This window comes from Lissotriton helveticus, chromosome 4_1 (genome assembly GCF_964261635.1).
Source record: "Lissotriton helveticus chromosome 4_1, aLisHel1.1, whole genome shotgun sequence".
Classification (NCBI taxonomy): domain Eukaryota; kingdom Metazoa; phylum Chordata; class Amphibia; order Caudata; family Salamandridae; genus Lissotriton; species Lissotriton helveticus.
In genome coordinates this window covers 2,124,930,925-2,124,956,708 of record NC_136063.1, presented here as the reverse complement: position 1 = coordinate 2,124,956,708, position 25,784 = coordinate 2,124,930,925, and the positions used below count along the sequence as shown (strand labels likewise).

Sequence of the window (25,784 nt, the reverse complement as noted above, 5' to 3'; positions counted from 1 at the left end):
ATGCTCCAGAACGCCTCATCTGCCAGGATATAGCCAGAGAACTGAACAGCATGGTATCTGTTGACCCAAGAGGGTTCTTCAGATACAGCCACAGAATCAGGAGGGTTAGCATGAGCACAGTCAGGTGAAAGCTGCAGCTGTTCTTCCATAGGAGTGGAGGAGTATCGCCCCCACCATAGTGCTGCAGAAAGTGTGAAAATAAAGTGGTAATAAATTACTTTTATTACAATTTTATTTTTTACTCTCTGCCGTACAGAGTGTGGGGGAGGGTCAGTGTGTCATTGCTGCTGATTGGCAGCAACGAGGAGTGCTCACTTGAGTTTGAAGTGCGCCTGTAGGTTTGGCCAGCTATCTTATGATGGCCAGCATGACATGCCCAATTCAACTGGAGTGTTGGAGAGCAGGTACAGGGCTCTACTGTCTTTCGGAGGCTCAGCCAGCTCCAGCCAATCTAGATGATTTACTCATGCTGCTAAACAGCATGAGAGCAGCCTCTGTACTGAATAAGGTAGTTGGGTGTGTGACTTCACCTTGTGCTCGGAGGAGTCTGGCGCCAGGGACTGGAGAAGATCGGTGACGCTCTGCGGGGCAAAGTCAGTGAAACATTTATTTTTTATTTGTTTAATGTCTTATTTCTTTAAAAAATGTTTACCGCCCTTCCATTATTGTATGTCACCAACCGCCACTGGGCGAAAGTCTCGAAACACAAGAGATGGGTAGGGCAAAAATCAGAGAATAGCCTAACCAGGCATGACTTCTGAAGTACCGAGGAAAGGTAAAAACAGAACAAAAAAGTGACAGGACGCCAAATTGGTGTGAACTGGATAGAAGTACAACCTGCCCAACAACTGTGGTTGCTAAATGTTGAACACTATTTTTGCTGTCTTTTTAACCAATACTGCCCATCTGCCCTGGAACTGCTCCATCACATCCTGCTAATAAGCTTAATACACGCAACTTGAAAAGACTCAGGAGCATATATTCATAGTAAGCCATTAAATTTGTAATATTTTTTTTACTTATTTCTATTCTATTTTATTGTAATGCCAAGGACGTAAGTAACACTTTATAGCTGACTGCAGCTTAAAGTGATATTTTATTTAAGGGTGCTCTCACGTACTATGTCTATATTTTGGGTAAGCGGTTTGTTGGTTTTGTTTCCATTTAAATGTGTCTTAAGAACTAACAACTCATACACATATTTTACTTCGCCACAAACTAGTCATTATTACTTGATTGTGTAAGGTGCTTTCTTCGTCACCGTGGATATATCTTCTACTTGGTTTAAAGTTTGTATGGGTTCTGATGGTTTTATTTTATTTCTGTTCCCAGCCTTGAAATGAACCTTTGTTGGCTTTATAATTGCTAGGCACGGTCTAATTTTAGACGAACATCTCTTGTCAGATTTTCCACTTCACTTTATGGCCGTTCTCGTTAAACCCAGTAAGAGTTGCCGGACAGTGTTTGCAACATTGCCTCATTCCAGTGAGAATCTGTTTCCTGGAACCACCGCTAATGGATATGGTGGTTCTGACGTCACCTCTAATGGATATGGTGACTCTGACGTCACCAGCCAGAGGCGCTACAAAATCAACCCGGGCTGCAAAGACTATGGACCCGATTCACAAAAGTAATCTGAGACAAAATCCTAAATTTACGACTTTTGGTATTCACAAAAGGCATTTAGGAGGAGCAGCCGCGGCCGGTAGTGGGAGTACCGGCCGGGCGGTGACGTGGGGAGGGGGAGGGGCAGGGTGGGGGGTAGTAATGTATGGAATTCGGACCTTAACAGGTAAGTAAACATAAAAATAAATAAAACGAATTTCGTTGTGCGCACTGCATCACCAAATGCGATGCAGTGCGCGCAACAAAATTGTTTTATTTATTTTTATGTTTACTTACCCTTTAAGGTCTGGATTCCATACATTACTACCCCCCACCCTTCCCCTCCCCCTCCCGTCACCGCCCGGCCGGTACTGCCACTACCGGCCGTGGCTGAGGAGGAGTAACTTTACTACTCCCAAATGCCTTTTTTGAATACCGAAAGTCGTAAAGTTAGGACTTTGTCTCAGTTTAGGAGTAGTAAAGATTACTTTTGTGAATCGGGCCCTAGCTTCCTATGGGATGTGTGTTCACACATACATCATAGCGATATGCACATATGAAGACAGAGCAACACATCTAGAGGCACTCCTGCATGCACGGGTGCATGACTACAGACATCCAGTTGTGCAGACTGGCAGATTGCAGCCACCCAGGCACACAGAACAACATACAAGGATTCATGTAAATAACCAAAACTGAGAAACACACACACAAAAATACTCATACAGTCCCAAACAAAGACAGGTCTAGAAACACATTGACAGGCACCACTTAAAGGGACATGGGAACAGACAGATGGATGGACAGACTGATGGAGGAATAGGGAAAGAGATTGCACACATACGTTCACACGCCCCTTACCTAGACCTACCCAGACACACGGATCAAAGAATACATGAGTACCAGGTTTGCAGCCCAACAGGGTGCAAGCAGTCATGCACACAAGCCAACCAACAAAATGATATCTATTCATACAGCCTATTGGACACAGAGACACTGATTCGCTGAGGCAAAAAAACAACAGCAGTGCAGACAAACTTCCAGGTAGGAGTGCGTGCAGACGAGGAGTCAGATGCGACTGGCAATGCCGCAAGCGCAAGGTAAATGGTTTTACTTATGTATTTCTTTACTTTAATCTTCTCCGTCGTATGTTGAACTCCACTACCCCCCACCCTGCCCTGCCTCACCGCCCTACAGCGTTACCTGTGCGAGCCGCCACTGGCTCAGGAGCAGAAAGTAGGTAGAATCGTGAGCACCCCTTGAATTATTTTCTATAGACGATGGAAGACATCAATCTTCTTGCGGTTGCTCATCCATTCTTACTATCTTTGGAATTCCCATTCCATCTTTGTCCTCTTTGGTGCAATTCAGTGCCTATGTTGTGATTTTGCTATTTAAGCTTTCCATTTACCAATCAGTTACTACCAGGAGCATTTTTCCAACAAGTCCAGGACAAGTTAAAAAAAAACTTTTGACCTGTATAGATAGAGAGATCTGTCACCTCTAGGTGCGCACTGCAATCTGCATGGATTACCTGCACCAATTATAATTTTGTACATTAAACATGAATGTTGGCGTTTATGATTTTGACAAGTTCACTCAAATTTAGTTCTTTCAAAAAGCGTTGCTCAAAGAGCATTCGTAGCAAACTTCCTACACATTATAGGGCCAGCCATTTCTTGAGTGAGAGAGGTGCAAGTGTCATGCTTACCAGTTCCATGAAAGGTCCCATGCACTAAACTGTTCCCTAAGACTCCCCAAGCTTGAATGCTGCACGACATACATTAACCTACCTAACCGAAAAAGAAAGATGCTCCTTGTTACCGTTCCGTAGAAGCGGATGCTATTGAAATGGTTTATACATAACCACACATTATGTCTTGTGCAACTCTGCTTTATACGGCTGCGTTTGGCAGCTGTTATTAAAAAGTGGCTTTCATTTCAACAACCTCAGCAAATAGAAGGACGGAAGTGACCTCTCCAGGATTGAACAATGTGTCACCTCCCGCTTGCACAAAAACGTCTGCAGCAGGTGCCGTAACAGCAACCCCACCCAGCACAAGCATTGTCATTAACATAATAGGTGCAGCTGTGCCTAAAAATGGCCCGACATGAAAACCAGTCTAAGTGATAATATCAAAGCACAACGCTTTCAGGGAGCCTGTTTGTACATGGCTTTTCTGTGCAGTAGAGGGTTTTTGGTGAGATGTTTTGGACGTGGCTGCGTCGCACGCAATATCAGAGGCTGAAAGCGTCCGGCGCGTGAGGGGTTAGTGAGGTGCGGGCGCGTGCCACGCCGCCTCCTTCACCACAGGTAGCAGCAGCCGCGCGGCAGAGCAGCTCACCGGCCAGCACCAGCCAGAGCCGCGGAGCTCCGCGGATGCCAGCGCCGGCTCTCACGCAGCGCGCGCCTTCCACCGGGTGACGAGCGCCCACGCGAGAGGTAAGACATCCCCTCTACAACCAGGGGCCAAGAACGAATGGGAGGGGGGCGTCCGTATATGCTTAAGATCACAGGGCTCAATAGGATACTGCCAGCCGGGAGCTTTCTGTGGAATGCTTGTATATATCACTGGTGTGTAGCTTTTGATTATATTTATTATGGAATTATTCCGACAAGGCAATGTGAACTTTAGTGCTCATTTGTCGAAATGCTAAAGGGGAAAATGCATTATTAATTTTGATTAATTGAGGTTCTGTTTAAGACCCTGCCCCCTGGAAAGATAGCAACAATCTGCATTCCTGGTGCAGGGTATTTATGGTAAAGTGCCCGTCATATTTATTGTGCGGGTATGCATCGTATATTGTACTGAATGAATGCACTGGAGTTTTGCAGCTCTGAATATTGATTGCATGAACACTTGTTTTGTTTGAAATGTGTATGTTCCTTTGATCAAAGTATTTCTAGCGTTGTACGTGGTAACATTATAAATCGATGGAAATACTTTTACCAGGGGGCACGGACATGAAAGCAGCATGGCAGACGGAGCAGTATTTGTTTTGCTTTTGATAAACCCCTGAGTAGGAGTTTGTTTTAGAAAAGTAAAAATATTAAAAAAAGAACTCCGCGTTCCATCACATTTTATTTTTCTCGCAGCAGTTTGGAGACATTGCGCCTTCTCCGCCCACTTTATTTAGAGTCGGGGAGAGCGTCATGTTTCCACCGGCGTTGCCTCGTCTGGCTCTGCCAGCGGAAACCTTCGACAGCAACACAGGCACTGATCAGTGGGGCCAAGCTCCACAGAACACCAGCCCTACTAGTATTACAGCACACTTTTCCATGTTTGCGCCACAGCGCACCTTAAAGCAGGTGCGCGGGGTGCAAACATGGAAAGTGCGCCCTATCAGAAAGAATGCGCTGCCAAGAGAAATACAGAGCAGCTGTTTAACCCCTTCACTGAGGCGGCTATTCCGCCGCAGTGCTAAGGGGGCGGGGCGGCGGCGCGGCGGGCGCATGCTGGTGACGGAACCGCTCCGTCACCAGCCGCGGTTGTGCTGTGCTCATGATGGAGCGGTTCTATCATGGCCCCGCTCGCTCAATGGAACGCTCAGCGCAGGCGCGGAATCCGCGCCGCGCAGGCGTGCCGAGCGGGCCGTGACTGAACCGCTCCGTCATCAGCACAGCGCGACGCACCTTAAAGCAGGTGCGCGGGGTGCAAACATGGAGAGTGCGCCCTATCAGAAAGAATGCGCTGCCAAGAGAAATACAGAGCAGCTGTTTAACCCCTTCACTGCGGCGGCTATTCCGCCGCAGTGCTAAGGGGGCGGGGCGGCGGTGCGGCGGGCGCATGCTGGTGACGGAACCGCTCCGTCACCAGCCGCGGTTGTGCTGTGCTCATGATGGAGCGGTTCCGTCATGGCCCCGCCCGCTCAATGGAACGCTCAGAGCAGGCGCAGAATCCGCGCCGCGCAGGCGTGCCGAACGGGCCGTGACTGAACCGCTCCGTCATCAGCACAGCGCGACCGCAGCTTATGACGGAGTGGTTCCGTCACCAGCAGGGGAGGGGTTAAAAGCTGTGCCCTGTTTCTCTGTGCAGGCGGCAACCACCTGCACTGTTAAAAGGGATCAGAGATCCCTCTGCAGGCAAGTGCAGGGAGTGACTGCACCCACCTGCAAGGGGATGTCTGGGGGGGCCCCTCATCCCTTTAGAGGGCTGCATTTAGAAGGTGCTTTAAAGTGCACTACTTTTTTGAGGTGCACTTTCAGTGCGTCCCTTGTCAGTTTCTTTGCCTCTGCACCCAGGTCGGTAATACTGCGCAGGAACAGAGGCAAAGTGATTCTCATGAGGGAATGCTGTCTAAGGATAGCGCTGGCTCTGTATGTGTGCCAGCACTATCTGTATCCATAAGGGGCTGTAGTGTAGTTCCTATATTCCCAATAGGCTCTGCGCATTGGAATAATATATTCTATGGTTTAGACGTAGGACTGAGGTTGACTAGGTCTCTAGCGAATATATTAAACTTAATTGTGAGTGCAAGCTAGCTCAGAGGTCACTAGAAACTTTCTTGAATTCACAAGAAGGGATTAGTTTCTGACAACCGCATAAACATGCTGGCAAGGCATCCTGCATTTTTAACATTGTGGCGGGCGGTGCTCTCAGCACCGCCCGCCACAATGCTAAAAATGAATGTATGCATTTGCAAACACAAAGCGGCAGTGCACCCCCCACCTCGCCTTCACTTCAGGGGCCCGCATGCCTTTCCGTGGCATCGCCGCCATGGAAAGGCATTGTTCTAAGCCTATCCTAATATGGCTAGTGGTGTCTGATAGACACCGCCATCATATAAACCCTTTTCCGCCCCGGCCGCAAGGCGGTCGGGGCGGAAAAGCGGCGGATGGTGTTTCCGTCCACCGTGGTCCACCCGTCATAGTAATATGGCAGGAGAGAAATGGGTGGCGGGCGGGCATGGATGTCGGGCGGATTGCCATCGCCACCATGGCGATGGCGATCCGCCAACATCGTAATGGGCCCTTAAGTGAGGTGTAGCATAAATGTAGTATTCTTTTTGCCAAGAACTGTCAAAGATTTCTCTTAGGGTCTAATCAGCACCGTACCTGAGTTTAGAATGAAGAAGGTCAGCCTCGGGACTCGATTTCCCAGCAACCCGCAAGGGTAGCCTGGAAACACTGGAGCTGGATTTCTTGGCAGGAGAAAAGACAGCGTCTCTTCCAGTGCGTCTGCTGGAGGGTCGGCTTCCTTCTGGCTGTAGCAGGATGCGTCGGGCAAGTAGATAGTCAAACTGCTCCAAATCACCGTGTGTTTGCTAAGGCAAGTGTGGGCATATTTATACCTTGAAGTTGCCGAGTTTGACGTAAAGGTGGACATAATAACGTCATTAAAGACTTTCGGTTCTTTGAAAACTCCATGAGTTCTTGGACAAGTCAATTCTCGAGCAAGGGAAAGTCCCTAGCTGCTGAAGCCGAGTTTTCCAAGAAATCGTTGTAGATTTTCGGAACTAGTGGAAGTAGCCCTGCCGTATTTGGACTGCATGAGCTATTTCTAAATATGGTTATGATTCTTATGCCTATATAAGGACATAGTGATTTGTACCTATATAAGGGCATGAATCGGGAAATTTACAATAGTGTCCTAAAATGGTTTACAACAGGCCGCACAAGCATCTGCAGCCCCTTCTGTAATACCAAAGTGCCCTAGGGGCGCATAGAGCGGGTGCAAATGCCCATTGCGCCACCCCGGGTGATTGTGTAATACGGCTGCTGATGTACATTTTCCTGTTTGCACCCATCAAAAAACAGCTGGGGCTGTATTTTGGATACGGCACACCTTCCTTGTTTGCGCCACAGCGCACCTTTCAAAATGTCTACTTCGCGCAAACAAGGAAAGTATACGGTATTAGAATGAATGCGCTGCCCCCAGGGCAACCACAAACTCGTGCTGCCCTGGGGGGAGCACATTTTAAGCGAAATATGGAGCAGCTGCCTAGAAGCTGCTCTGTGTTAGGCGGCACCTGCTTGCACTTTTAAGGGCGATTAGAGAAACATGGCAAACTCTTAGCTAAGCAGCAGTGTCTTCAGAAGTGCGTATGTGGCGGCGGCTTCTCTGAAACAAAAGCTCAGAGAAATATGGTGGAGAGTCATCTGCTAGGATGGTGGAGGTTATGACCACTTGGACGGCCACATACTAAACTGTAAGTGAGGCCAACTGTCCTTTTCGTCATATCCGTTCTATCCCTTACATTGCAGGACCTTGCAGCAAAAAACAGTATCGCAAGCATTGGGGGAGAGGATGTGGCCTAACTGCTAGAGTGGTTGATCTCGAAGCTGGGCACCCGGGTTCGGGTCTCAGCAGGGAAGCTCAGCATCCTGTGATTCTGGGCAAATCACTTAATTTCCCAGTGCGTAACAAAATGAATGTGTCCTTCTGTAACACAACTGGTGCTTGTGTAAAGCACTCCGATACCTTTGGGTCGAGTTCTCGCCATATAAAACAAAAAAAACAAAAAAAAACAAGCATTGCCCTCAAGAAAGTGGTTCTCCAATGGCAGACTGCAAAGGGGTTTCCGACGGCAAAGCCATTGATGTTCGCGGTCAGAAAGTAAACCACGTGGTTATTCCAAATCGGTTCTAACTGGCTCTCGGAGTATCCGTGTCGGTCAGAACCACATCGTGCACCTCTATGGACAGCGTTTCTGACTGACCGATTACGATGTAGATTTCCAACAGACTTTCCGAGTTGGCCTGTACGACATGAAAAGGCTTTAGACGAGTGACTTTTGGGGGCCTCTTGCAGGGCCTCCTTCATCCTGCGGCCTCCGGTTGGGGGCCGAGGGGGTATCTAAGGGACCCCCCTGTAAAACCCTGCACTGTGTGGCAGACACAATGTGGTGCCTACTACAGGGTGCAGGTTTTTCCTCACACAACTCATTTCCAAATAGGAGCCCGTGTTACGGTCGGTTGTTGGTTCGGAACACCGGCTCCCATAGGAAACAATGGACCTCTGACCGAACAGTGCTCAGTCACATTGTAATAGGTCCAGTGGCACCACCGACCGCAACTCAGTCGGTTCAGAATCTGCGACGTGTTGGGCGTAAGGTTTCTGTCCGACATCGTAATAAGGCCCTTACTTGTTCTTGCTGCAGGCCTCTGAGCAGAGCTTTGAGCACCTGACCTCAATTGTTTTACAATTTAAGCACTGGGAGGTGGTGCTTCACAGTGAGTAAAAGGCCACTGCCACAGTGAATGTCGCATGTTGGGTGAGATGAACAGATAAACACCTAATTACTATGTAGGTTTGAGATCGCGCTTTAGACTTTTGGCCCTAGCCAACAATGTAGCACTTACAGGCTACACCTGTAGAGAAGGAGCGAGCCTGGATGGCTGTGGGAGGAGGTAGGATTGGGCGCTGTGGGGAGGTAAGTCATTTTGCTGGCGGCAGAAGTGAGTGTGCATTTGCTAGTGCTTGCATTTGTGTGTTCAAGTGTCAACATGCCGGTACATGTGTGTGTTTTTTGCAGTTGCGTGTGGGTTGTGGCCAACCTGAGTGTCATGTCTCACCCTCTTTAGATTGTCCCATATTAACTTCGGTGGGCCATCTATTTAAAGGATCGTTCCCAGCTTTCCTTTAATGAGGGCCTCTCTATAACGACAGGGCCACCATTTATACCTTACGGGAGTCTGGAACTATATAACATAAGCAAAAATGGAAACTGCCTACTGCTGTCTGTTAAAAGAGCCTGAAAAATCCAGCAAGAACACCATAAGTCTGTATGAAAGTGGCAAAAAAGAACAGTGAAATAGAGGGCCATCATAAATACAGTATCACTCTAGTAGGGTGAAAACTGCACTAAGGCACCCGGGCTTTCAAAAACACCTGTATTACCAGTGCCCTGGCAAAGTAATAAATGAAAGTTTAATGAAGATTTGTTCACAAACGTTTCTATGGGGAATATTGTATTTTGCTTAGAATGGTGGCCCTGGCATAACATCAGTGGACCCACTTGTCTTATTGGTGGCATTCCTTACATAATTGTGGTACCCTATAAATAATTGTGGTGGAAGCCATTGTCATATGGGAAAGATCACTGCTATTTGATAATAATGATAATTGAGCATGGAGGGCAAATCTGTCTATGTGTGGCAAAGTACATGTGCTCATTTTATAATATAGGCTTATAGCCCGCAGACGAGGTCTAAATCCAAGTTATTTAAAGCCCTGACCCGAGTTATAGGCCTGTGCTGTAGGCAAGGGACTATAACGGGGAAGAAGACATTTAAAAACCAGTAAAGTCCAAAGACAGAAGGGCTATAAGGCTATTAGAATATTCCCCCCACTAAGGGTAGAATGTGTAAAGTTAAAAAGGGAGAAAGACAAAGACAAACACTGTAATGTTGGCACACCGGGCGTTTACCATCCATTATAAACCTGGAGCTACTCCATTGTCTCCAATGGAGCTCTCAACAGTCCAGTGTTCTAATATTGATAGGCTGAGGTTTGGAGATGCAACGTGTCTATACTAAACATAATAAAAATCCGACATTTTAGGTCAAAATTGTGTTCTTTTCATGGGAATACGGAGCATTTGGGGAAATGAGAACATTTATCTAAAATTAAAGGTTTGTGTTTGATAGTAAAATTTGTGCAAATGACTGCATTTCCAAAATATATTTAAAGCTGATTTTCGAGTAATAATTCATGCAGAGTTCTGAAGGCTTATTTCTAGTTTTATTTCCTAGGTCCATAGGGCACTAACTGCTACAGACATTGTTTTATGACTCGTGTATAGGAGTGTCCTCAACGGTGTTGATAAAGCTTTTTATTATCTAATCACCGCTGCTATCTTCTGCAAGATTGGAGTAAACTGTCTACTGCCTGGTCCTGGAAGGTCTCTGTAATTTGAATCCTAGTTTCAGCCTGTGCCTGTAACACTGGTATAGCCCAACTGTCTCTGTCCCATGGCTCTACAATTTGTGTAACTTTTGATTTTTCCACCCTGCCTCTCACAAGTCGATTCTCCTTCCTACCGTATGACCATGTGATTGAGAATCTTCTTGGAATCTGCAGGATGTAATACTGAAAAGAGGTGGAATGTGGAAATGAATGAAGATGCTATATCCCCTTTTCTGACAAATTATGAGGCATGACATTTCATACGCAGATTTTTTTAACTTTCTAAAGTAGCTAAAACACTTTAGTCCATTTATAAGTAAAGTGTGCCTAAAAATAGAGTTTGACACCATTTTTATGGGAAAGATAAACAACCCTGGATCTTGATAATGCCAGACTCACTCATTCTCTCATACACTGTTCAATTTGAAGCAGCTATTTAGGCCCCACAACTTTCAAATGTTGGCTATATGCCACTGTAATGTGACATGTAATGGACCATCAACATACATTATTTTCTCCCTTCCTCTGTCGAACATGGCCAGATCTGTCTTAGAATAAATTCTTCCTGGAATATGTGATGTTGTAATGAAATCTCCTGAGATAAACATTATAAGAGTGTAGGACCTATCTCCGGACACAAGCTGAGTGTGCCTGCTTGCACTCTAAATATTCACTTGTAATGCACAGGTGCGCCTGAGCCACATAACGTGCTGTGGTATACCAAAATATATTTACATCCTGTGGCAGTATGGTGATTTTGCCACAGCATAACTCCTCGATCATTTAAAATATTACATTTCATATTCAATTAGTGTGTGCCATGGAAAGAAATCACACATGGCGTGTGCAATAACTTTGGTAAAAAGAGAAATCTTGAGACAGGTCTGCTTAGAGTGTGTTATAATGCATTTGCTAGTTTGCACATTTTACTTAGTCGTAGAATTTGAGGTGCAAACTGTTTAGCAGGGTTCCACTTACCAAACACTTTCCATAGAGGTAGCTGGGCTGTGCATGGTGAACTGGAAGATTCTTGATAGTTTCAAATAGATAAAGGCTATAAAACGTGACTTACAAGATTCATCATTTAACTGGTGATGAGTGTGTCGGGCCCTCCTACTCTGGTGGGAGACAATCATCATCGCTCCTAATCCTGTATGCACCTTCAGGCCTTCACTGCTGAAGCTGTCCCTGAACAGCTACAATTGACTGGAATCCCCAATTATCTGAGGTTAAATCCTGGAAACATTTTGGCGTGTGCACCTTTTTATGGCTTCACCCTCCCTCACTCACCGTATTCCGCCCCTCTGCAGCCTTACAGACACGCGTTGCCACCTTGTGTCAGCTTTCATGGTTAGATTGCTGGCTATCTCAATACTGATAAAACCATGCTTGAAAAATTGATCTTGACTTCTGCTTAATTCCTGTCCTTTCTTTTTGGGGGGTGACCCTCTTCTTACCTTTTATTCTCTGCAGCCTTCTCTCAGTCTCATGCCTGTCTCCCTTTATCTCTTTTACTGTAATTCTGCTACTGACTGACACCTCATTTCATAGACCACGACCTCTTCTTCTTTAAAACCATACTCCTGCAACCTACCACTATCTAATCTCTGCCAGCCAATCTAGCTCACAAACCATTCACCTAGGACCACCTAGCTCTCACTAATGACCACACCTAAGTGGTATTAATATGATCTATCACAAAGTAACTGGGGTAGTAAGCGCTATATAAATGCAAAAACAGTTACAACGGTAGCCAAGGCTTTGATATTTCATAGAAGCAGAGAGAGCATTGGTGCACTCATATGTACTCAGACGCGTGGTGAGTTTTATGCCAGGTGGCTCAGTGAAGGGCACAAGCTGCCTCTTTGATGGAGAAGACACTATGCGATCACAGCATCCATTGCTGGTGCCAGCACGGGCAGCGCTGTCAGGTAGTTGAGAAATGGTGAAATGGTGTCAGCAGAGTGAAGAGCTGCCAGCTTGGTACAGGGAAGGAAATGCAAGGTGGTGTTTTGAACGTGTGCCATCATTGTAGGAGAAGACAGTGGGCCCATTGTTGGCCCGGTGATCACATTTGCCCAGAGTCCCATAGTTAACAAACACAGGGCAGGAAAAAATATAGGAGGAAGAAGCAAAATGTTTGGGGATAGCCCTGCAACCCTGGCTATTTCTAGCAGCTAACTTCATTGTAAATATGTGCATTGCCAGCTGTCTATCATGTTAGCAATAGGTATGCAGTTCATGCATCAGTCTTTGCTGTTATATGGCACCCAATGGCTACGCTTTCAGTGTAGGTTAAGCTCACTACTTTGTTGTTTTTTTTAATATGCATCAGTACTCTTTTTGACAGCCTTTCTTAGCAAAATGTTGGCACTCACCCAACATATGTGACAAATGGCCTGTATTACCTAGAATGTGATTTGCAGAAAAAGCGGTTGGAATGGCCATTATGTGTGTTCATGTTGATAAAAGGAATGCAAAGGTTGACATTCTAGTTGGGAAACAGTGACGAGGGACTCAAGATGCCCTACTGTGAAATTCTGTTGGATGGAAGTGAGGGGACTGTTTCGCTAGATTTGGTGTCGCCTCACACCAGATTCAGTAATGAAGACATTAACACTGTGTTTAGGAAAGCATAGCTCAGCTGTTGTTAAAAGAGGGGAATGATGCAGAGCACAGAACACAGCAGCGACCCCACACTGATGGAAGGATGGTGATGGGATAAAGGGGAACTGCTGAGAAAGTGTATAGCCTGTGGCGAAATCTACTTGGATGAGGACAGCAATAGTAATTGAGAATTAAATTGCACCCTAATACTGAGAATCCTGTGTTGCTCCTGGAAAGGACACCAGGGTGTGTGGATGTTATGCTATGTTAAAAAATATTTGTTTGTGCACATACACCATACGGTGTCTTGGCGCTAGTTATAGGGAGTAGCCTGCAGTTTGTTGATTCATTCATATGCTTGGGAGGACATCCAAGGTTTTAGGAGTCCCCTTACTTGAAGATAACACATTGAAGATCTGATGTTAGGAGGTAGAGCATTCCAAAAGCGTGGGGCCAGAACAGCAAATCTAGTTCTGCCTAATCTCTTCCTTTTAAAGGTAGGGATAACCAGAAGGTTATGATGGGATGACCTCTAGTTCTGAGCAGGGATGTACCTCTGGGTGAGGTTAGAGACAAATTCAGGTCAAATTCACCGTGTTATTTTACTGGTAGCCAGTACAGCTTCCCCATTAGGGTAGTGACATGACACCATCTCGGCTGATGAGCAATCAATTTACCAGCCTGTTTTTGCACCAACTGCAATCTTCTTGTTAAATGTGCCAAGAGGCCGAAGTAGAGTGATTTTGCATAATCAAAGTGGGACTAGAGCTTCGAAAGTAAGGAATCTACTAATTTTCCTTATCTGCCAGAGCTGGAAAAAACAGGTGTAGTCTACCGACCCAATGTGGGACTTCAAAGAGAGATCGCTAGCCATTGTGACTCACTGACTCTTTGCTGATGTTGAGGGTGGGAGGGGGGGTGTTCCCAGCTCAGCAGGCCAAACATTAGAGTTCCAAGGATTTCAGCATCCGCAGACAAGTTATGTTTTGTCTGGATTTAGTTTTAAGTGGTTGCTATTCATCCGGTTACATATATGTAACATAGTTGTCTGGAAATTCAAAATTGAGTCAAGAGTATTGTCAAGAGTAAAAATTAAATGCATATCATCTGCATAGTTAAAAGTGCACACGTTCATTTCCCCAGAGACTAAACTAATTGAAGAAGGTACAAATTGAACAAGTGCGGGGACGGAGATGATCCCTCCAGCACGCCACAGGTCAATTTAACTTTGGGAGCTGTGAATTGGGAAAGTCAGACCGATTGGAGCGCCCATCTAAGAAGGACTTGAGCCATTTGAGGGCAGAGCCCTGGACCCTCACATCCCTGATGCGGTCCACCAAGAGTTCATGGTCGACCGTGTCGAAAGCCACAGATAGATCAAGGGGCACCAGTGCCTGAGTGGTGCCCTTGTCTGCTTCTTTCCTCATTACGGTCAGGACTACTGCCTCAGTAGAATGGGAAGGTCGGAAGCCAGCTTGATGAGAGTCAAGGAATAGGGACTGGTCGACAAAAAAGCAGAGGCAATTGGCAACGCAGGCTTCCAGTACCTTAGCCAAAAAAGGGAGCAATTAGATGAATAGCAAGGACAAGAGAATCTGCACCTATTTTCTTGATTAATGGAACTACTATTACTTCTTTGAAGGCTCTGGGAACAGTTCAGACTGGACTGTTCCCATGAGGAGCAGGGTCTAGACTGATTTGCATATGCTGGGTCTAAACTGGGTGGCATGGTGAGCAAAAGCACTATAGAATTAACCCAGATCTCTTGACGGGGGATGAATGTTTGATTTGTTCTACATCCCGTCCATCATTTGTGTGTCTTTTGATTTCTCACCGAAGTGCGGCAGGTATGCCCAGACGTGGGTCCCAGGCTCACTGTGCCACTGGATTCAAGCTAGCCTGGCTGATGTGGGGTGATCCCCTGAACATGGTCCCAGGATGCTTGTTTCCGGTCCAGGGAGGACCTGGCTTTGCAGTTCGGACTGTCCCAATGAGAAGCAGGGTCAAGACTGATTTGCTTATGGCTGGGTCTAAACTGGGGTGGCAAAGTAAGCAAGAAAACAATGGATTTAACTCAGATTTCTTGACTGGGGGGAATGTTTTACGAGTTCCACATTCCGGCCATCATTTGTGTGAGTAGTGGCCTGACTCCTTGAGTACCTGTCCCACTCCTGTTCCCTATGAGAAAAACCTTTGAGTCATTATTGATAATTCTCTCTCCATGACTTTGCAGGTATCAATGACTGTGTCTTCATGTTTCGGGCTCATCTGTATTATAAGAAAAATATCCCAGTTTCTGTCCTTTGAAGCCCGGAAAACGGTGGTTGTGGCCTTAATCCTGGCCAGACTAGACTATTGTAATGCCCTTTATCTGGGCATCAACAAGGGTCAGATTTACCGCCTGCAGCTGGTCCAAAATGCCGCTGCAAGGCTGGTTTTGAATATCCCTAAGCATCATTCAGTCTTTTCTTCCTTTAGTCTACTGCATCGGCTTCCGGTGGAGCATAGAGTTCTGTTTAAGACCCTCTGCCTCACCCACAACGCATACTATGGCCGGGGCCCTACTGCCCTTAAAGCCATTGTTAAAAGATATACGCCCTCAAGGAACCTTAGGTCAGCAAACCGTAATCTCCTCGTGGCTCCGAGGTTTAAAAGATTGAAGGGGGTGGGGAGCTTTCTCACTGACTGCTGCCAAGGCGTGGAACTCTCTCCCTGTTTCCCTCTCGGGGCAACAAGAATATTCTGTTTTTCGCAAGTCCCTGAAGACCTGGTTGTTTCCCAAGAGTAAAGCTTGAGTATGATTCCCGAAGTTGGCTGTGGGCGGTTCGTACACAGCGCCTTGATGCCCTCGGGCTTTGCCTGCGCTATACAAATTGCTCATTCATTCATTCATTCATTCATTCATTCATTCACTAACTGGCATAGATACTCTTTGAACAATATATTAGCAATTGTTTATAACTTACCAGGGGTAGTGATTTCATTGTAACAGGAATCATGGCTTATTGTGGATAATCTGCATGGATTTCATTTGGCTAGAGACAACCTGTCAATGTCAAGTGTCACATATTTGAGAAACTGGTTTTCTAACAAACTGCTCTCCAGGAGGGTCCAGGCCTAATTTTTACACTGAATTAGTGTGGGATGGTCTCTCTCATACTCAATACCTCCATCCACTTCAAAACATTTGATCAAGTTTTGATCCATCTTGGTCAATTTCCGATTCAGCTGCAATCCTGGGAATCCAATCTAACTTCTAAAAGCCATGGCAAACTAGGGCAGCCAGCGAACAGGTATATTTGGATGTGCCTCGTGATCTGCACCTGATTGTGTTTTCATGAGTGATCAGCGTCAGAGTTATCAATGTCTTGTTGCAAAGTGAATGAAATGAAATGAAAAATGAAATGAAAAATAAATTAATAAAAGCGCGATTGCTTCCCGGAGGCGTCCAAGCGCTAGGAACCAACAGGGATGGCATGACAGAGTAGCTAGCTGAATTTACTGTGGAAGGTTAAACAAAAATGTTTTTAGCTGTTTTCGGAACAATGTCAAGTTGGGGTTAGATCTGAGAAGAAGAGGGAGTGAGTTCCAGGCCTTGGCGGCATTATAGGTGAACGTTCTGCCGCCAGACCTTGCCTTTTTTATTCTTGGAGCTATAGCCATGAAAGCCTGGCTAGATCGAAGGCTTCTGCTGGGTTGGTACTGATTTACTAGGTCACGGGTGATCAAAGGACCTGTGTCCCAGAAAGCCTGGTGGGCAATACACATGGCCTTGAAGAGAATTCTTTGACGCACTGGTAGCCAATGCAGGCTAATCAGTCCAGCTTTGGCTGATAGTCTGCGTGGGAGCTTTAGCAGTGTGCGGGCGGGGCAGTTCTGCACTGTCTGGAGTCTGCGCAGGGTGTACTCCGGGGCACCAAGATAGAGGACATTATTAAAGTCTAAGCGGGATTGTATCAGGCCCTGGATGGCCACCTGCTTTGCCTCAATAGGTAGGAGGGGGAGGATTTTCTTTAGCATCCTGAGAAGGCCGAAGCATGTGGCCGAGAGTTTTGTAGCCTGGATGTTAAATGAAAGGGTCTTCTCCAGCCACACCCCGAGGCTCTTAATGTTGTCCTTGGGTGCTGGAGGGGTGCCTAGACAGGGGGGCCACAAGGAGTTGAAAAAGATGGGGTTTGAGGGGCCCAGGAGCATCAGCTCCGTTTTATCCCCGTTGAGCTTGAGGGATGAGGAAGACATCCAGCACTTTACCTCCTCTAAGCATTTTCTTAGACCGCCTGACAATGGAATGTTGGCCTCCTGCGCCAATGAGACCACCAGCTGGGTGTCGTCCGCGTAAGAAATAATCTTAACCCCAAAAGGACGAACAACCTCAGCCAGCGGTCTCATATAGATGTTGAAACGCACAGGGCTTAAGGAGGAGCCTTGCGGGACTCCACACCTCAGTGGTCTACTCATGGACACTGTCTCTCCATCGAATACTTGAAAAGATCTATCCTTCAAGAAGGACTTGAACCAGAGCCAGGCTTTATCCATTATTCCGACACTTGAAAGACGGTTCAGCAGGGTGTCATGGCTGACCGTATCGAATGCTGCGCTAAGGTCAAGGAGGATCACTGCCACTGATCCTCCCTGATCTACGATTTTTCTGGCTTCCTCGGTGACTGCAAGGAGGGCCATCTCAGTTCCATGTTTGGGTCTAAAGCCCGTCTGGGTGGTATCTAGCAGTTGGTTGTTTTCCAAGAAGTTCACCAGTTGGAGGTTAATGTATCTCTCCAGGATTTTACTCACCCAGGGGAGCAGGGAAATAGGCCGGTAATTGCTAAAATCTGAAGGATCCAGATTGTTTTTTTTAAGCAGGGCTCGGACCATGGCCCGCTTCCAGGCGGGGGGGACAGTGCCAGAGGTGATGGAAACGTTCAGAAGGTCCATAATGGTTGGTAAGGTGACCTGAGATGCTGACATCATAACATATGGAGGTGCCGGATCACCTGGAGAACCCGATTTCACCTTACGAGCCACGGATTCCAAGGTTTCCAGGTCTAAAAGGGGAAAGTGATCCAGTATAGGTGGAAGCTCTGATGGAGTGTCTACCAAATTTGTTTGGGCCTGAACTAGGGGGGCAGTGGTTGTAGAGGGAAAGGATGAGTAGATTTTATTGATTTTTTGGTGAAAGAACTCTGCCAAGTCATTGCACTGGGCTGTAGTTTTTGCCTCGTGCAGGCTAGAAGATGGAAGTTTGGTGAGTTTTTTCAGTATTTGAAAAATTTCTTTGGGTTTGGATTTGGCTAGTATAATTCTGTCAGAGAAGTATACCGATTGGGCAGCTTTGACTTTAGCTTTGTAGGCATTAATTGCCTCTCGATATCGACTTTTTGCCTCCGAAGAGTGGTCTAGACGCCATTGTCTTTCTATTTTCCTGCATTGGCGTTTTTTTTCCCTGAGAGCCTCTGAGTACCAGGGGGCAGTATTTTGGGAACGTTTCAGCGTTATTTTACTCAGGGGGATCCTACACTCCTGAGGCACAGCCGGGAGCTCTGTTCGTCAAAAATTATAATTTGTTTGCACTGCTTTTAAAACTCACCAGTCTCCCTTTGCTTGTACTCTGTTGGGGCACTTATTCTCATCTCGTGACACCCGCGCAGCCGACCTTAACGCTGCTGCGGGATTGTATTCTTCATTGCCGCCATCAGCGAGCGAGCCTGTCTTCAGGCCACGCCCACTCTCACGAGGCCACGCCCCGCCTACTTAACCGAGCTGATCACTAGCTCAAAGTAGATCCTACACTCCTGAGGCACAGCCGGGAGCTCTGTTCGTCAACATCGCTTTTTTAAAAATTATAATTTGTTTGCACTGCTTTTAAAACTCACCAGTCTCCCTTTGCTTGTTCTCTGTTGGGGCACTTATTCTCATCTCGTGACACCCGCGCAGCCGACCTTAACGCTGCTGCGGGATTGTATTCTTCATTGCCGCCATCAGCGAGCGAGCCTGTCTTCAGGCCACACCCACTCTCACAAGGCCACGCCCCCGCCTACTTAACCGAGCTGATCACTAGCTCAAAGTAGATCCTACACTCCTGAGGCACAGCCGGGAGCCCTGTTCGTCAACATCGCTTTTTTAAAAATTATAATTTGTTTGCACTGCTTTTAAAACTCACCAGTCTCCCTTTGCTTGTACTCTGTTGGGGCACTTATTTTCATCTTGTGACACCCGCGCAGCCGACCTTAACGCTGCTGCGGGATTGTATTCTTCATTGCCGCCATCAGCGAGCGAGCCTGTCTTCAGGCCACGCCCACTCTCACGAGGCCACGCCCCCCACTTTCCCCACATAAACATGTGCACCTCACGTACGCGCAGCGGACGGGCGCAGCGGGCGCGCCGTTTGCGCGCCGAAGGCGCGCCTAAGGTAAGCCCGTGTGGGCCCGTCCGGGCCCAGCCGGACCCAGGCCCAGTTACTCTGCCCATATCTCCCGATGGCCGACTTATCTATACTAGAGATAGGCTCCAAGCACTAAACCCGTTGAAAAATCTTGAGTGCAACTATATGCATTCGGGAGGAAAACCTTTCATCAACTGTGGCATATGTTCTCCGGCCTCTACCACCTTAGGAGATCACGGCCTACAGCTGGGCCTTCTCAATTGTCGGTCCCTTCCTAAACACTCCCATGAAATCAATCTTCTGATACGGGATCACGGCTTTGACGCCTTATTCCTCACGGAAACTTGGCTTACTTCCTGGTTGGAGTCTGACATCATTAACGCTTTACCCCCGGGCTACCAAATTCAATCCCAAAACAGACCCCTTGGCAGAGGAGGTGGCCTTGCTATAATCTACAGAGAACATTTCTCATGTAGATCTGTCGATGCCAATATCGATGACTGCGAAAGCTGTCATTTTGCTTTACAAGCATCCCCCGTGCACTCCCTATCGGGGCTGCTGATATACCGCCCGCCGGGAACCCCAGGAAAACTTCCAAGTGCTCTTGTCGACTCTGTCACCCAGATAGCGTCTACGTCTCCCAACGTTCTTATTTTGGGAGACCTCAACCTCCATCTTTCAGACTCCAGGGACCCAACCGCGTCCGAACTTCTTCTCGACCTCACGTCGTTCGACATCCGATTAGTTAACCCTGAACCCACCCATGACAAAGGACACCTCCTGGACCCCATATTCACTAACATAGCGGACCTCACCACCCGCACCCCTCTTCCCCTTCCTTGGACAGACCACTTTTTAATATCGATCTTTTGGCACCTTTCCATCCCACCCACCCAACAGGCCAAGACTCGGGTCACTGACCGACGATGGCACAAACTTTCACCAGATGAATGGGTTGCCATTCTCAGGGCCACTCCCCCCTCCCCGGTCTCTGACCCAGCCACTGCTGACAACCAGTTCAACTCTTGGCTCACCACATCACTGGACAAACTCCTCCCCAAAACCACCACCCTCAGGCGAATCAAAAGAGTGAGCCCTGCTCCCTGGTACACTCCTGATCTTAACCTCCTTCGGAAGGAGTGCAAAAGAACGGAGCGCTCCTGGAGGAAAGATAAATCGATAGTCAATAAAGACGCCTTCCGTACCTCCCTAAAAAATTATAAGATCGCTCTTCGCAATACCAAAAGTACATTCTTTCAGGAAAGGATAGAAAATTCATTTTGTTCCGCCAAAGAAACTTTCATCATTTTAAAAGAACTACTTAAAGTCCCAGATTCTGTACCAAAGAACCCGCCTGACCCTAAGGCAGATGAAGAGAAATGCATTAAACTGGCCAAATTCTTCGAGGAGAAGATTCAGAAAATCCTTGCTTCTCTCCCGCCCGTCGACTTCAGTATCACTGAGGAAGACGGCATTAACTCAAACCATACCACTCCCCACCTAATTTCTCTCGGTCCAGTCTCTATTGAAGAGGTCTCAACCACGCTAGACTCTATCAAAAGCGGATCCCCCAGGGACCCGGTCCCTTTACGCATACTCAAGAAAGTGGCCCCCACCATCGCCCCTCCACTCACTCACCTCATCAACGCCTCACTGCTCCAGGGTAAAGTTCCTCCCAGCTGGAAGGCGGCAGTCGTCAAGGCGCTACTAAAAAAACCTTCTCTGGACCCCTCGGAGTTGGACAATTACAGGCCAATCTCTCTCCTCCCCGGAACCAGTAAAATCGCGGAAAAACTAGTTAACAAAAAACTTTCGCAGTATCTGGAGACCAACAACCTGCTCAGATGCTCACAAACAGGATTCTGCCCAGGGCAGGGCACCGACATCGCCCTACTCGCAGCAGTGGAAGAGGCCAGAGCCCTGTTAGATGCAGGAGGATCATGGCAGTGATCCTCCTGGACCTCAGTGCGGCCTTTGACACCGTTAATCATCGGGTCCTAATCCAGCGACTTAAGAACATGGGTGTTGAGGGCCCGGCTCTGAATTGGTTCAAATCATTCCTTGGCCACCGTTCATTCCAGGTCTGGGTGAATGACACCCGTTCCCCCGAAACCCTCCTCCAATGCGGTGTGCCCCAGGGCTCATCGCTAAGCCCGACATTATTCAATGTCTACATGTCCCCATTGGAGGAGGTTGTCACCCCTTTCGGAGTGAAAATCATCAGCTACGCTGATGATACACAATTAGTGGTGTCTTTATCCCACCCAAACCAAGAACCATCGGACCTCTACAACTGTCTTACAGAAATTCAAGGATGGATGAATGGATCGTCCCTGAAACTTAACGGCTCAAAGACAGACATTCTCCTCCTTGGCCAGAAGGGGCTTTCCCTCTCTCAGAGCATCTGGCCCCCCTGCTTGGGTGAACCCCCAGCCCCCAAGTCTGAGATTAAGAGCCTAGGAATTTGGCTTGAAAAAGACTTGTCCTTTAAGACTCAAGCCAAAAAAATCGCTGGGACCAGCTTCGGGCTCCTGAAATCTATTAGGAAGATCCTGCCCTTACTTCCTCCTATCTCCCAGAAACTATTAATCCAAGGCCTTATTCTATCAAGGCTAGATTATAGCAATACCATCTATCTGGGTGCTCCCGAGGCAACCCTTAATAAACTGCAAAGAATCCAGAATGCCGCGGCCCGGATTCTCACAAACACCCCGGCTAGATCCTCGGCCAAACCAGCCCTGAAACAGCTCCACTGGCTCCCTGTGAGAGAGCGAGTGAAGTTTAAGGCTCTCTGTCTGTCACATAAACTCTTAAAGGACAAAGGCCCTTCCATCCTAAAAAAATTTATCAGGCCCTTTAAAGCCTCAAGATCCCTCCGATCCGACCATGAATACCTCATCACTATCCCCAGAGTTAGGAAGGTGCGCACGGGTGGACGGCGTTTCTCTGTCAACGCAGCCCGCCTTTGGAATTCCCTCCCCAGTGAATTTAGGACGGAACCAGACTATCTCCGATTTAGGAAGCGGCTGAAAACTCACCTGTTCCCTTGATCTCCTTCTTCCTCCCCCCTCCCCCTGGTTTACCCTTTGGCTTGTCTGGATCTTAGCGCTGGGATACTTACGGGTGACTACGCGCTTTACAAAAACCTAATAATAATAATAATAATAATAAGGGGGAGAGTGGCTTCAAGGGATTGTGTGATCCAGTCTTCATATGCCTGATTGGCCAAACAAGGGTCCTCAATGTAAACGGGTTGAATGCTGGCAAGCTGACTTATCCATTCATCAACTGGCAGCCGCGCCCAGGTTCTGGCGTGTCTTATCATGGGCCTTACAGGGGGTGGCTTAAAAGTGGTCCAGGTGAAAGGCACCAGCAAATGATCTGTCCACGGGAGTCTCAATGCAAGCACTGCTGCCCTTCATAGGCACAGTCAAATTTTAGTGTATGTGGCAGAACTGTCTCTAGACACTTCATGGGATACTCTTTGCACATTTGAGGTGGGCAGAAAAAATTGTAAAATAATGGCAAAGATAGCCACTCAGATAAATACATACATACAATATTTTCTATTGTAGAATTTCTGCAGGGCTTTACTGTCGCTTGACAAGGCCCCAAAGCGCTCTCCAGTTGGTTGAGTATCTGCTTCATTTGCTATAGATGGTCAGTAGAGGACGTTATATTATACTGTAGCTCTCCATCCTACATCTTATTTAGTCATGCAAGAATCGCTCCATGCGGGGAAGCCATCGCAGTGCATTACAGCAGGCTTTGCTGGCTGGTTAAGTGCATTTAACAGGCAGACTTGGAGGATGGAGTCAAGAACAGGAGCCAGAGCACAGCTGTCAGGGGGTTTCTGCTGAGAGCTTGGCTCACTTCCTGGATCCTGTCACATCTAAAAACTCTCCGCTTCTGTCAAATGGAACTAAGGAGGAAGAAGCTGCTCACTTCAGGTCAAATGTTGCACCAAGTGAAACAGATAGAAATACCTTTTACTCAATCTGAAACCTGTTTTACCCTATCACAATGTACATCTTTGCAGGTCTGTGAGGCAGATCACAAGCTGAGCCTGATGTAAGTACTCAATAAATAAAAACATAATTAAACACATATTTTCCCAACTATATATCAAGATACTCTAAATTTATTTTTTGCAGTTTTATTTAAAATTACATAGCCTGCACAAGAGCTCCAAGCTCAGTGCCAGGTGTAACGTCTGCTTGCCTTTCGGAATCTCTCTGAGAAAACTCCTGAACTCCAGCTCACTTGCTACATGCTCAACAGCTAAGCTCTCAGCACCGTGTGACCTTCAGAAATTAAGGGGCTTATAACAATGGCGGTCAGAAAGCCTCCAAAGGTCGGAGGCTTTCCGACCGCCATTGTCGGTTTCAATTCCAACCGGCTGATTATGAGTTAGCCGGTCCGAATTAAAACTGTCCGCTCATTCCGGTCGGCCAGTTGGAGGCCAGCTCATAATCCCAAAGGACAGCCGTTCTGCCCTTGGGATTACGATGCATGGTTTCAGGCAGGGTTTCCATGCCGGCCTTTACTGCATGGAAATCCTGTTGGAAAGCGTGTTTGGGGGCCCCTAGCAGGGCCCCCTCCTGTTGGAAAGCGTGTTTGGGGGCCCCTAGCAGGGCCCCCTTGTGTTCACAGCCTCGAGTTAGGGGTTAAGGGGGCACCTACGGGGTGCAGGGATTAACACCACCTCCCATGTCCCTATGGGAGCATGTACTATGGCCGGTTTACAGCTCTAACACATGCTCCCATTGGGAAATGTCGGAATGCGACAGAAGAGTGTTCCATCGCATCGAATCCAAATTGGCGGTCGGGACTGCCGACTGGAGGTCGGTTGGTTCCTTTTATGAGACGTCCACCTGACATCATAATCAGCCCCTATATGTACATTAATGGATTAGTCTCTCTTTAGAGAAACATTGATGCCAATCTTCCATCCCTTTCTATGAAGAGGTCCATGTATCATGTCTGACACCTTGAGCCTGTCCGGCTTTCGGAGCTTTCATTTGTACTTTTCGTTCCAGAGCAACAATGAGATGACACGTTTCCTCATTCAACATGTTGGTCACTAAAACCTAAGGAACTTTGTGGTATTGCACGTGTCAGCTGGACCCTTAGGGTGCTGCTAATATGACAATCTATAAAAAATGTGTCTGTCTCACTTTGCATTGACCTTTTTTCACATGTGGAAATTTCTGCAAGTCTGACTGTGTCTTTCAACATGGCATGTGGGCACTTGGGCTGTTGCTGATAAATTAGCCCAGTATGCATAGCTTCCACTGCAGTCTACTGTGCATAATCATCTCCCCAAATGCCACAGTGGAAACAAATGTACTTGTGTCCATAGCAAACATAAATATGTGTGTCCCATTCGAATGCTGTGTTACATGGACCTTATTTGGTGTTCAGTGGTATGTCGCTAAATTGACAGATCCCATATCCATTGGTAAATGCCTACTATTGCTGATTCTGTGAACCAGTAATATTTTGTTATGTTGGAAGTTTATTGTGCACACGATTTACTCAAACATATTGAGAATTGGACTTTGTGTATAAAAAGAAACAGCCACACCTCATAAACAATAAAACATACATTGTTGTAAACCTTCAAATCAGTTTAAAAAATAAAACCACTCAAGAAAAAAAGATCAACGTAATAATCATGTTTTAACAATCAATTGTGATTATCCTGAAGGGCCTAACATTATTCAAAACAAAATGTAGTGGTCCAACTGCCTACAATTAGCGTGTCTTTGAGGAAAATATGCTGCTAACTTGGCTTTTAAGAGAGATGACCAGCTTTATCCTTTTTGGCAATCAACATATTTCCATGGTGTAACAGCCTGAAATCTTCAATATGTGAAGATTTGTAGGGTTATGCAAAAAAGAGGTTCCTACCAACGTTCATTGGAAATGCATTGCTTGCCGGGTCACCTTGTTATGGGATCCTGCTTGGCGCATGTTTCTGTAAAACAAAAGAACAATAGGGCATATTATCAAGTTAGGGTGTTACATTATCGCCGCTTTTATCGGCAGAAAACTGCCGATAAAGCGGCGAAAATGGGCTTGATAATATTCTCTATGAATTCCAATCGAAGCCCATGTTAGATTTCTTCACATCTAACATGGGCTTCGATTGGAATTCATAGAGCATATTATCAAGCCCATTATCGCCGCTTTATCGGCAGTTTCCTGCCGATAAAAGCGGCGATAATGTAACGCCCTTACTTGATAATAGGCCCCAATGATCCTAATGCAATAGGAGTTTTCTGGCAAAAGTGTTTTAGGTGGTCGAGTCAGTTGAGACTCCACCGCCAGAAACCAAGTGG

At 46.8% G+C, this 25,784-nt stretch overlaps 1 protein-coding gene across 1 annotated transcript in view; it reads left to right on the top strand.

Moving 5' to 3' along the window:
* The first annotated feature begins 3,624 nt into the window (after nucleotides 1-3,624).
* LHFPL1 (LHFPL tetraspan subfamily member 1) overlaps nucleotides 3,625-25,784 on the top strand; it is a 269,752-nt gene continuing 247,592 nt past the window's right edge. The window contains exon 1 of the mRNA XM_078688816.1: nucleotides 3,625-4,048. The gene's annotated coding sequence lies outside the window, so the exon portion shown is untranslated. The remainder of the gene's footprint in view (nucleotides 4,049-25,784) is intronic.